This window comes from Erpetoichthys calabaricus, chromosome 1 (genome assembly GCF_900747795.2).
Source record: "Erpetoichthys calabaricus chromosome 1, fErpCal1.3, whole genome shotgun sequence".
Classification (NCBI taxonomy): Eukaryota; Metazoa; Chordata; class Cladistia; order Polypteriformes; family Polypteridae; genus Erpetoichthys; species Erpetoichthys calabaricus.
This window is the reverse complement of record NC_041394.2, coordinates 160,916,792-160,929,568: the sequence shown is the minus strand read 5'-3', so window position 1 is coordinate 160,929,568 and position 12,777 is coordinate 160,916,792. Positions and strand designations below refer to the sequence as shown.

Sequence of the window (12,777 nt, the reverse complement as noted above, 5' to 3'; positions counted from 1 at the left end):
AAAGTGTAGTGAATGCAATCACCGTTTGCTTGTCCTTCTCCAATTCAAGTCCATCTGGAAGAACACCGAACACAGCTGTTAGTGGGTTAGGAGGGATTGTGATACCAAGGCTGTCTGAGAGGCACTTAAAAATTTTTGTCCAAAATAATGTTAGTTTGGTGCAGGCCCAGAACATGTGACACAGTGAGGCAAGAGCTTGGTTGCAGCGTTCGCAGGTTGGATCCTGCCCTGGAAACATTTTGGACAGTTTTAAGCGAGACAGATGGGCTCGATATATAATTTTTAGTTGAATAATTCTATGCTTTGCGCATTTAGAACTCGAGTGAATTCTCTGCTTTGCTACCTTCCACTCCTTTTCTGATATATTGATTAAAAGATCTTCTTCCCAATGTCCTCTTGGATCTTTGAAAGGTAGAGACTCTAATAGGATTTTATATGTTGCGGAAATAGTGTTTATTTCCTCGAAATTGAGCAGTATTTTTTCCAGCATTGTGGAGGGTGCAAGGTGGGGGAAATCGGGCAATTTCTGTTTAACAAAATTTCTAATTTGAAGATAGTAAAAGAAATGTGTAGCTGGGAGGTTGAATTTTGAACGTAATTGTTCAAAAGATGTAAATATGTTGTCTATATAAAGATCTCTGAGCATTTTAATCCCAAAACTTTTCCAGGTATTAAAAACTGGATATACTTGCGAAGGTTGAAAGAGGTGGTTCTCTTGCAGAGGTGCCACAGATAAAAGATTTTCCATCTTAAAATGTTTTCTAATTTGGTTCCATATTCTGAGTGAGTAAAGCACAATTGGGTTATTAGTATATTTGCGATAACTTTCATTTATTGGAGAGCAGAGCAAGGAATATAAAGAAGTACTACAGGATTTTACTTCTATTGCGGACCAAGCCTGTGTATGTTCATTTATTTGTGTCCAGGTTTTTATGGCTTGTATGTTTGCTGCCCAGTAATAAAACTGAAAATTAGGTAAAGCCATGCCACCTTCTGCCTGAGGTCTTTGTAGGGTCGCTCTTCGGATATGTGGGTGTTCTGAGTTCCAAATGAATGAGGTTATTGTTGAATCTAACTGTTTAAAAAACGATTTATTGATATATATTGGAATGTTTTGAAATAAAAAGAGAAGTTTAGGAAGGATATTCATCTTAACAATGTTAATTCTTCCGGCTAGAGTGAGATGAAGGGTTGACCATCTATGCAAGTCTTGCTTAATTTTTTCCATACAGACGCCAAAATTTTGTTGATAAAGAGCTTTATGTTTACTTGTGATATTTACCCCTAGGTATTTAAACTGATCTGCTATGGTAAAAGGTAGGGTGTCTAATCTAATATTATATGCTTGTGAATTCACTGGAAAGAGTATACTTTTATTCAGATTAGTTCTAAGACCAGATATCTTTTGAAATTCTGTTAGTGCTGTTAAAACAGCAGGGACAGTGTTTTCTGGGTCTGATATATACAGTATAAGACCATATCATCTGCATATAGAGAAATTTTCTGTTCCAGTCCTTCTCTGACAATCCCCTTTATCTGATAAGAATTTCGGCAGTGAACCGCCAGTGGTTCAATAGCGATTGCAAACAACAGTGGCGACAAGGGACATCCTTGTCTGGTACCATGTTCTAGTTTAAAGTAGTCTGAGCAAATGTTATTAATACAAAGTGAAGCTTCTGGATTGGTATACAGTAGTTTGATCCATGCACAAATATTCGGGCCAAACCCAAATTTCTCCAATGCAGCGAAAAGGTAATTCCATTCAATCATATCAAATGCTTTTTCTGCATCTAATGATAGTAATATCTCTGGGGTGTTTGATTTTGCTGGTGAATATATAACATTAAACAAGCGTCGGAGATTTGAAGATAGGTGTCGGCCTTTAATAAATCCAGCTTGATCTTGTGATATTACCGAGGGCAGCACTTTCTCCATCCTTCTAGCTAGGATTTTTGAGAGTATCTTAACATCATTATTCAGGAGTGAAATTGGTCTGTATGATGCACATTGTAACAAGTCCTTATTTTGTTTAGGAAAGACGGTGATTAACGCTTGTCGAAATGTTTGAGGTAGTATTTGGTTGTCTCTAGCTTCTGTAAATGTTGCCAATAAGAGGGGAGCTAGCTGAGTGGAGAATTTCTTATAAAATTCTACGGGGTAACCATCAGGGCCTGATGATTTCCCGCTTTGTAGTGACTTTATAGCATCTAGTAATTCTGTTAGCGTTAGAGGTTTATCCAGTTCCTCAGCACTTAAAGCATCTATTTGTGGTATCTGTGATGTTTCCAGGAATGCATTAGATTGTGTGTTGTCTTCTTTGGGCTCAGTAGAATATAAAGACTTATAGTAATCTCTAAATGTGTGCATTATTTTATTATGGTCGATGATTTCTTCTCCATTCTTGTTGGTGATTACTGGTATTGCATTGTGAACTTCTTGTTTATGAATTTGTTGAGCTAAAAGCTTATTAGCTTTTTCTCCGTGTTCATAGTAATGCTCTCTAGACTTATAAATAAGTTGTTCAGTTTCTTTAGTTGTTAAGATGTTAAGTTCTGTATGCAGGGCCTGCCTTTTCCTGTGAAGAACTTCATTTGGACGCCTGGCTTGTTCTTCATCTATTCTAGTAATTTCATTTCTTAGCTCCGACACTTTCTTGGTTTCTAATTTATTTCTGTGGGAAAGATATGAAATAATCTGTCCTCTTAAGAAGGCCTTTAGAGTTTCCCAGAGTGTTCCTGCAGAAACCTCTGTAGACGTGTTTGTCTCTAGGAAGAAGCTGATTTGTTTGGATATAAATTCTGTGCAGTTCTCGTCTGCCAATAAAAGAGGATTAAGACGCCATCTGCGAGGTGAGTGTGAGGGGCTTAATGATTTTAGCTCCAAGACTAGAGGGGCATGGTCAGAGATAACAATTGTGTCGTATTTGCATGATTTAATTGTAGGCAGGAGATTATTATCTATAAAAAAATAATCAATTCTTGAGTTCTTGAGTTTGGGTTAAGAAACCTCCAGGGGTCTGATAAGTTGTGATCATTTAAAAACTGTGTAATTATCTTTGCAGTATTAGATGTCGTCCCCCCTGTCACAGGAGTCCTATCTAAGAGTGGATTTAAAACACAATTAAAGTCCCCAGCCATTATAATTTTATGAGTGTTCACATTGGGAATGGATTCAAATAGATTTTGCATGAATTCCTTATCATCAACATTGGGTGCATAAACATTTATCAAAATCATTTTACTGTTATATAAGTTGCCCATGACCATCACATATCTCCCTTCAGGGTTCGACACTACATCTGATGCTACAAATGGAACTGTTCTATGTATGAGAATTCCCACCCCTCTAGTTTTCTTTATAAAGCTAGAATGGAACATTTGGCCAGTCCAGTCTTTTTGTAGTCTGAACTGATCCTTGGTTAGTAAGTGGGTCTCCTGTAAGAATACTATTTTAGCGTTTAAGCCTGTTAGGTGAGAGCATACTTTCTTTCTCTTTAATTCGTGATTCAGGCCTTTAACATTCCAGCTCACAAAGTTAACTGTCCCATCATGGAGACATTGATTCTGAGTTTTTAATGTCATTTTATAGTTTTAATTGGTAATATGGCAGTTTTAATCTTAGTTTCAAGATTTCCCATGAGTTATTGCATTTTAGCCTATTGTTGCATTGATATTTATAATTATAAGGATTACAAGAATAGATGAGATATAACCTGCTCTCCTTCTCTCACCCCTTTATCCCCCCACCCCCCCCATTTTGCCTCCCCACATGAGGCTAGATCCCACTTCGCGATGTCCCAGTCCTCTGACATACGAAGAGACAGATTATTTCAAGCTTAAATACTGTTAATGATAATATTTTCGGCAGATAGTATTAAGAATTTAGCTGCAAAAGATATCTCTGTTTTAATTCTCTAACGCCGCTGCAGGGTGGGGTTTGTTTTGGTTTGAATTACATTTTCTAAAAGATTCCCTGATAGCTAAATGTAATCATCATTTTTTGTCAGGTCACCATTAAATTTTTATGCAGTTCTAACAGGTCCAATTTTCTGTTACCTTCTGAGTTACAGTATAAATAAAGAATATACATAAATACAGCCTGTTATATTACCTGTATAATAGTGCATACATATGAAACATAAGTAATAGAGAAAAACATTTAAAATAAATAAAGTAAACAGCATGAGTTAAAGTTGCTAAAACCAAAACCTTTTTAACCTACAAGTGATGATATGCCAAAGCCATTTTTTTAAATGTTTTCTGAAAATAGTTATAGCCATATAGCAACAGCAGAGTGGAACACAAAAATTCTAGGAAGCTAGAATTTTGGGAAATTAAACCTCTAGGAGATCTAAGTCTTCATTAATTCCAGAATACAAAGTTTTGTTGACCATGGGAAAATGACCAACTAGTCCCTTCTGGGGATTCTACATTTGTGTTATCTATGTCACTACCAGTCATAAAGTCATAGAGCAGTGAAGTTGAAACCTTTTTTAAAATGTCATATCTGCTATCTGTTTTATTTATCACAAAACCTTTGCTTTACCAAGCCCTAAACATACTGTGAAGGTTCTGTATCTTTAAAACTTGCTGACTGAAAACTACCTTCCCACAGTGCATCCTAAGTAGGTCAGATGTAATGCATGGTACGTGTTATGCTGCACATCGACTCACTGAGTTTATGGTTAGACTAACTAACTTAAACTGATCTGATTGTTTTCTAAACAAGCTATCAAAAGAAACTTAGAAACATGAACAAGCTGTGTGCTAAAGACATTATTGTGCTATGCACTTGTGGCACTAATATTTTGGTTGAATATTTCAGGGGTTCTTAAGACATACCAGTCAATCTGCAGGTTATATTAAGTCAATAAAAATCTTATATGTTATGTATTAAGACCATTGGATTTGCATCCTATTGTTTATATTGTTTTCCCCCATCTAAAGCTCTTTTCAGGAATTTTACTTTTTTAATGAAATTTCTTAATTGAAGCCTGAGTCGTACTATAAAAACATTTTAGTTTGTTTTTACATAGCATATTTTATTTTAACTAACTTAGAACTCTGTATGTACTTAGTTTCAAACATACAGTTCAAACACAAAAAAGTCAATAAAAAGCAAAAAGAACTCAGACACTCTTGATATTGTAATGTATATGAATACCTTTAAAGACTTTTTCTCATTCTTAAAAAATATTAGTGTTAAATAATAATATACATTCTCTACTAAAGTAAGTTACTGAGTGGTACAGCGTATCACCTGACAGAAATATACATATTGTATTAAATCTTGGGTTCACCTCCTCTTAAAGTAATCACTGTCCAGCCTTAAACTGAAGTTGGTCTTAGAAGAAAGTTGTCAGAAAAAAATGAAATATAAGCAATATTTTTTAAATGAAATAAACTAATGACATACCTTTTAACCTCACTTCACGTAGACTATTAGTGAGTACACTTACACAGTGACTTAAACAGCCTTTTGAGGTCAGGGATTTTGAAACATTGTAGATCTTCAGCATTTCATATATCCTGGATGTGCTAGACTTTTTTGTCTTACATTTTCAGTTCTGAGCACAGGCTTTCATTCAAAGCTGGATGCTGAGATTGCCATTGTAAAACTTTGTTTCATTGAATCATTTTTGTTGATTTTTATTGAGTTTAAAGTCATTGTCAAGTTGGAAGGTCTACGTCTGGTGAATTTCTGGCAGTGGCATCCATGTTTTTGGGTGATATCTTGATAGTTAATATAGTTCAAGTTGCCATCAATCTTAACAAGGACAAAAGAAAATGAGCTTTCATCAAAAATCTACAGTCATATTTCTAATTAGATTCTTTTCTTTCTATGCTTTAGTCTTCCAACACCAAAGGTGCTAATGGCTCGATTAGCCAAAGAGTTCATTTTTGGTCTGAAATGAGCATAGTATGCCATTTTCATTAATATTACAATAGTGTTTACCAGTTTGTTTGGAAAGATTTCTTGGTTATGGTGTGTTTTCCTTAAAAATAACTGATCTAATACTTCTGTCAGCTACAGTACATTTTTAAGTAGAAAAAAACTTTTAAAGTTTTCTTTTGAATTAGTTATCTTCAATAAATAGATGTAATTGTCCCCTTTTTTTAAGTTAAAACATTATTTTTTAAATTTGTGTTCATCTTTCTGAAGGATGAGAGTAATTCTGGAGTGCACTATGTATGGGTATGTCTGTTTATGATTCCAGTATGTACATACATAGTAGTGCATGGCACACTGCACCTGCAAAAACAGAGAGCTGGAGCTACAGTTGGAAATGCTTCACTACCCAGGCCAATCAGTTCATGAGGTTAAGATGGATAAGTTCTTTGACTGGTTTTATGCTGGCAAGTGGTGTTCATTTGCTCACAGCAGGTAGCATTTTTCCTGTACTTAGGGACTAACCCCCACTACACCGTGTTCTCTGTATTATCGTGATATTTCTCTCTATGTACCCTTTACCTATTTTCTTCAGGGATAAGTGTACTCATCAGTTTCATTACTGGGTTGGTCTACTGTCGCACCTTAAGATTAACACACACACACCTACGTAGATATACACATACACACAGACCCTATCCACAAAAGTACCGTATGAAAGACATATACGCATGCATGTTATTTCCTAGCACTTTAACCCACATAAGTACTGTATGAATAACACATGTACAGTTTTCTTTCCCTAGTACTCCAAGAGACTTACTTATCATATGCAGGAACAACACACAATGTCTCAGATATATCTCAGACCTAAATATTACTTTTGGTCTACAAGAATATATTCGAACATACAATGGCTCAACATCGCTGGCTATAGGCCATTTATCAACAAGTGAATGTTTTACTTAGTGTTGATTTTCACCACACTAGCCTTTTTGTATGATGTATATGGGAGTGTACAGTTGCTCGTATATTTACTAAACATTATTTAAAAGTGCATGATCGTAATATTCATTTACAGAAAAGCATTGATTTGTGTGCATGTGCCAGTACCCCTCACTGCTGGTGTCAGAATCAGTGGATTTATTTGGTCATTTAAGCCATCAGTTAGCTTTCCTTTCTGGAACTGAGAGTGAATACCAAAAGCCTCATCATTTACCATTGACTTACTGTATGTTTTGTCTTGGTAGAGCAATGTATTGCTATACTTTCCCCTATTGTATTATTAATATGTAGCCTTTGTCAGAATGCCTCTAATCTCACAGACTTACCACTGTTTATAAGGTATTATACCATATAACTCCCCACCTTCCCTTCAATCTCTATAACCTCAGGCAATTAGGTGTAGTAAAAGACAAGCAGGAGTTAAGTTACAATTTAAACAATTTATTATTGGTAATATTCATAAATAATAACAATATGCAAAGTACATTTAAATATTGACAACCATATAACCTGATAAATGGTGATGTGTAGTTCAGACGGCACATAGACTTGTAGTTATTTAAAATGTCTCTAGTTAAGGCATCATTGGTGGTCAGTTTTCCTTAAAACAGGCCGCATGCCTGTCTAAATATGGATGCCGAGCTGTGCTCTCCATTGTGTTGGCTTTTCAGTTCATCAGTTTGTTAAGAGAGATATACTCCTTCATCAGATGTTCGTAAGAGAGAGGGTGTGAGGTTAAGCAAGTAAATTTCTAGATTCTCTGTCCAACCCCTAGAGCCAATAGGACATCATGGTACTTAAAAGCTTCTGATCCAAGCTAATTCCAAACAGCCATACTTCAGACCAATGGGGGAATAGAACATCTTAACACCTGCCATCCCCCAAAACCATATTTTAAGGTAAAGCTTAGTAGTTAGGCAGCCTGGCTTTCTTGCGGGGGTTGAAAGACTTTAGCAGAAAAACACTTGTCAAACTGGTTTAAGGCATTTCCTCCCCCAATTCTATTGTAAAATTCAAAGAGACCCATTCCTAAAGGAGTTGGGTAAGCATGAAAGCTTCTCACTAATGTAACACTAAATTACATTGCTTTGCCTAAATTACAAATAAAGAAATACAAAATATTTATCAAGTTATATGCAAAATCTTACATCACAACAACTTATACTGTGGATTTCATTGGAAATAACTGCCTGTCAGTCATGAATGTCCTGCTAGTTCTCCAAGACTGGCAACTTTCACCAAACTTCACTTAAAAGGTCCATAAATGAAAGCATGCCACATATTACTTTGGAAGGTACAGTTAAATAGAGCCATGGTTGATTTGTCATGCTTCCCATTCAGTCAGAAATGTCAGCCTTATTTCATACAGGTATTGTAACAATCAAACAAGCTATCACCTGAACAAACTGTAATCTAATTCAGAACTGTGACTTTTAAATATTTATGAGTTGTTTGATGTTTCATGTTTGATATTAGTTTGTATCTTTTAGTTTGCTTTTATTCCTGTTGTATTCCTTTTAATATTTGTGAAACACTTTTAGATAGGTGCTATTATTATTATTATTGTTATTGTTATTATTACATAGTGCCATGAGTTCATGTTTGATTGCAAACCTGGTCAGTGTCTGTATGGAGTTTGCATGATCTCCCCATTTGTATTTGGACTGAGTGTGCATAACTGCAAATGTTGTTTATAGCTGGATGTTTGAAGTGTGTCATTACGTATTCTCAGTTGCCAAAATCTCTTTATTCCTACATTTCCCGTAACCTCATAACATTTAATAGTAATATTCCAAAAGACTTCTCAATAGTTAAATTTTATGTGTAGAAAGTGTGCACTATTTTCCCCACAATTATCTGCTTTTATTCCTTACATATAGTAAGGATGAGATGTTTTCTGTGTTGATTTTCATCCATTGTAGAAATGCAGTTTTGTTTAGGGTTCCCCCAACAGTGCTGTTCAAATTATTAGCTTCAGCTTGTTTCTGAGATTTAGCTTTATTTTCATGATGGGATGACATGATGGCTGGAATTGGGCTGAGGTGCCAGGTTTCCATATGTGAGCAACTGGAACAGTGAAAAACAAGAGCCCTTTGCAATATACAGTAACTGGTTACAACTGTAAAACAATTCTCAGTTGCAGGGGCATCAAATTAATTTTTATTGATGACTGTTTTATCATGTAATGTCCTGTTGTGACCTTATTTTTCCCTTTTATACTCATTATAAATGTCTAAAATCCCATACATTTACCACTATGTGATAAGGTACTTTAGTGCTTAAAACCCCCAATACCCTTCTATATCTATAACCTCTGGCAATTAGATAGTGTAAAGAACCAGGCAGGAGTTAAGTTACACATTTGATTATGTATTATTGATTAAAAAAGAGGAGGCAGAATTCTATGTGGATATTGGCACCATTCCCTTACAGCCTAATTAGCAGTGCATCTTGCGTCCATGGGAGGCTCTCAGCTTATCTTCAGCTTAGCTTGCTTTGCTACCACATGATTTTTACATGGAGTATTGAAACAGACCTGTCTCAATATGGCTGCCAAGATAAAGTTGTCTTCATCATTGTCTAATTCTCGTGGCCAGATGGTGAGAGACAGAGTGGGTGGTAAAGGCAGGGTGACCAACTTTATATCATTCTTACAACACAATGGAAACCAATGGGACGTTATAGTACTGAACGGCCTCCAATTCAAAAATCAATCATAAACAGCCATACTTTAGACCAATAGAATTCAACACTCATCCCCCAGTTGCTTTGTATAGTCAGTTGATGGCAGTGATGGCAAACCTTTTGGGTTTGGCGTGTTAAAAATTCTGAAAATGACTAACTTGACTCTGCGCTAGTGTCATCCTGCTAAACAAAAGAGAAACAATTCTTTACATATTCATTTATTTATAAAAATACAGCCCAATCATATGTGGTGCTTTGTATTATAAATGTAAAAGAAAAATCAGTGACTTACAATAGAGAAAATGATATGCACACTGATAATTGGGCTTATCACTAAACTATTACCCTACTTTTAGTAGTAATTTTGAATTGAGCTGAAAAAATATGAAACACATTACATTTGATTTGACATCAATTAATGATTTTTTTTTTGTTGCTGAGTTTTAATAGATAAGTCTGAAATTGATCATAGGTACTTTGTGCACTTCAAGCCCAAGTAAGCAATTGAGGGAAATGTAAAACAGCACACACTTAGAAATGAAGAGTACTTGTCCTTTGCAGAAGTGTAACCACGGAGAGAAAACAATGTCAGCACTTGACTTTGCAGACTTTTATCAAGACAGTATATCGAAATAGTGTTTGAGGGTAATAACTTCCTTAAATCTTCAGCAGTGCTGTTTATACAACCCCAATTCCAACGAAGTTGGGATGTTGTGTAGAACGTAAATAAAAACAGAATACAATGATTTGCAAATCCTTTTCAACCTATATTCAATTGAATACACTACAAAGACAAGATATCGAATGTTCAAACTAATAAACTTTATTGTTGTTTTGCAAATCTTCACTCATTTTGAATTTGATGCCTGCAACACATTCCAAAAAAGCTGGGACAGGGGCATGTTTACCACTGTGTTATATCACTTTTCCTTTTAACAACACTCAATAAGCATTTGGGAACTGAGGACACTAATTGTTGAAGCTGTGTAGGTGGAATTCTTTCCCATTCTTGCTTGATGTACAACTTCAGTTGCTCAACAGTCCGGGGTCTCAGTTGTCGTATTTTGCGCTTCATAATGCGCCACACATTTTCAATGGGAGACAGGTCTGGACTGCAGGCAGGCCAGTCTAGTACCTGCACTCTTTTACTACGAATCCATGCTGTTGTAACACATGCAGAATGTGGCTTCGCATTGTCCTGCTGAAATAAGCAGGGATGTCCCTGAAAAAGACATCGCTTGGATGGCAGCATATGTTGCTTCAAAACCTGTATGTACCTTTCAGCATTAATGTTGCCTTCACAGATGTGCAAGTTACCCATGCCATGGGCACTAATACACCCCCATACCATCACAGATGCTGGCTTTTGAACTTTGCGCTGATAACAATCCAAATGGTCCTTTTCCTCTTTGGCCCGGAGGACACGACGTCCATGATTTCCAAAAACAATTTGAAATGTGGACTCGTCAGACGACAGCACACTTTTCCACTTTGCATCAGTCCATCTCAGATGAGCTCGGGTCCAGAGAAGCCGGCGGCGTTTCTGGGTGTTGTTGATGTATGGCTTTCGCTTTGCATGGTAGAGTTTTAACTTGCACTTGTAGATGTAGAGACGAACTGTGTTAACTGACAATGGTTTTCTGAAGTATTCCTGAGCCCACGTGGTAATATCCTTTACAGAATGATGTCGGTTTTTAATGCAGTGCCGCCTGAGGGATCGAAGGTCACCGGCATCCAGTGTTGGTATTCGGCCTTGCCGCTTACATGCAGAGATTGAGATTCTCTGAATCTTTTGATGATATTATGGACAGTAGACAATGAAATCCCTAGATTCCTTGCAATTGTACATTGAGAAACGTTGTTCTTAAACTGCTGGACTATTTGCCCACGCAGTTGTTCACAAAGTGGTGAACCTCACCCCATCCTTGCTTGTGAACGACTGAGCTTTTTGGGAATGCTCCTTTTATACCCAATCATGACAAACACCTTTTTCCATTTAAACTGTTCACCTGTGGAATGTTCAAAACAGGTGTTTTTTGAACATTCCTCAACTTTCCCAGTCTTTTGCTGCCCCTGTCTCAGCTTTTTTGGAACGTGTTGCAGGCATCAAATTCAAAATGAGTGAAGATTTGCAAAACAACAGTAAAGTTTATCAGTTTGAACATTCAATATCTTGTCTTTGTAGTGTATTCAATTGAATATAGGTTGAAAAAGATTTGGAAATCATTGTATTCTGTTTTTATTTACGTTTTACACAACATCCCAACTTCATTGGAATTGGGGTTGTAGAACCTGTGAACCACACAATGAAAAACATTATGGGATAGCCCTTATCTTGTACATATCCCATATGTACGAGAAAATATCACGAACGTAGTATTTACGGGATACGTACAAGATAAGGTTTATGCCATAATTTTTTTTCATTGTGGGGTTTAGTGCTTCTGTAGTTGTTGAACAGATTTCTGGCACAAAATAATTCAATGCACTTCATACAAGCAAAGAATGTAAAAGCTGATTTCCCACAAACGCTGATAAGTGCACTCATTTTGGAGACTGCAGTTGCAGATCTCGCACTTGCGCCATGAAAACGAGCTTCCAGTGCAGCACTTAGAAGTCAACTGAACTGTGTAGCTGCCATGATGAAAGATGACCTGTTGATATGGATTGTGAGACTCCATTTTAAGTTTTGTGTGGTCCAGAGTGTCATATTTCTTATATTTTTGTATGTTCAGTTTCTTTGGTAACTCGGTCTTGGTGAACACTGACATGTCATCCAAAGTGTCGTGGCGTGTCATAGGATCGCCTTCAATGGTTTAAGGCCTTGCCCACAGGCAACGGCTGATAGGCTTTAGGTCCAAATACAGTCACGCTTTCCATGCTGGTCTGATACATGCTTCATCCCCCTCATCATAAATTCCTAATTCTGAGCCAGTCCTAAAGACTGGAGGTTGGTTAGGTAAACAACAAAGCACTGCTGTTCTCATCAATGAAGTAAAACATACCCCCTGAAACACTACTTAATATTACATTTGTTTTGACTAATTTACAAATAAAGACATAACAAAATATTTACCAACATATATGCTATTAATCTCTTTACCACAGTGACCAAAAATATCACTTTATATAATGTGAGAGCTGTAATACAAAAATATTACTTTATAGGTTTTGGTTGCTTGTGGCTATGTTATGTTC

At 36.4% G+C, this 12,777-nt stretch overlaps 1 protein-coding gene across 4 annotated transcripts in view; it reads left to right on the top strand.

The window, feature by feature from the left end:
• Positions 1 to 12,777, top strand: part of ptpro (protein tyrosine phosphatase receptor type O) — a 326,955-nt gene that overhangs the window by 211,310 nt on the left and 102,868 nt on the right. The window lies entirely within an intron of this gene.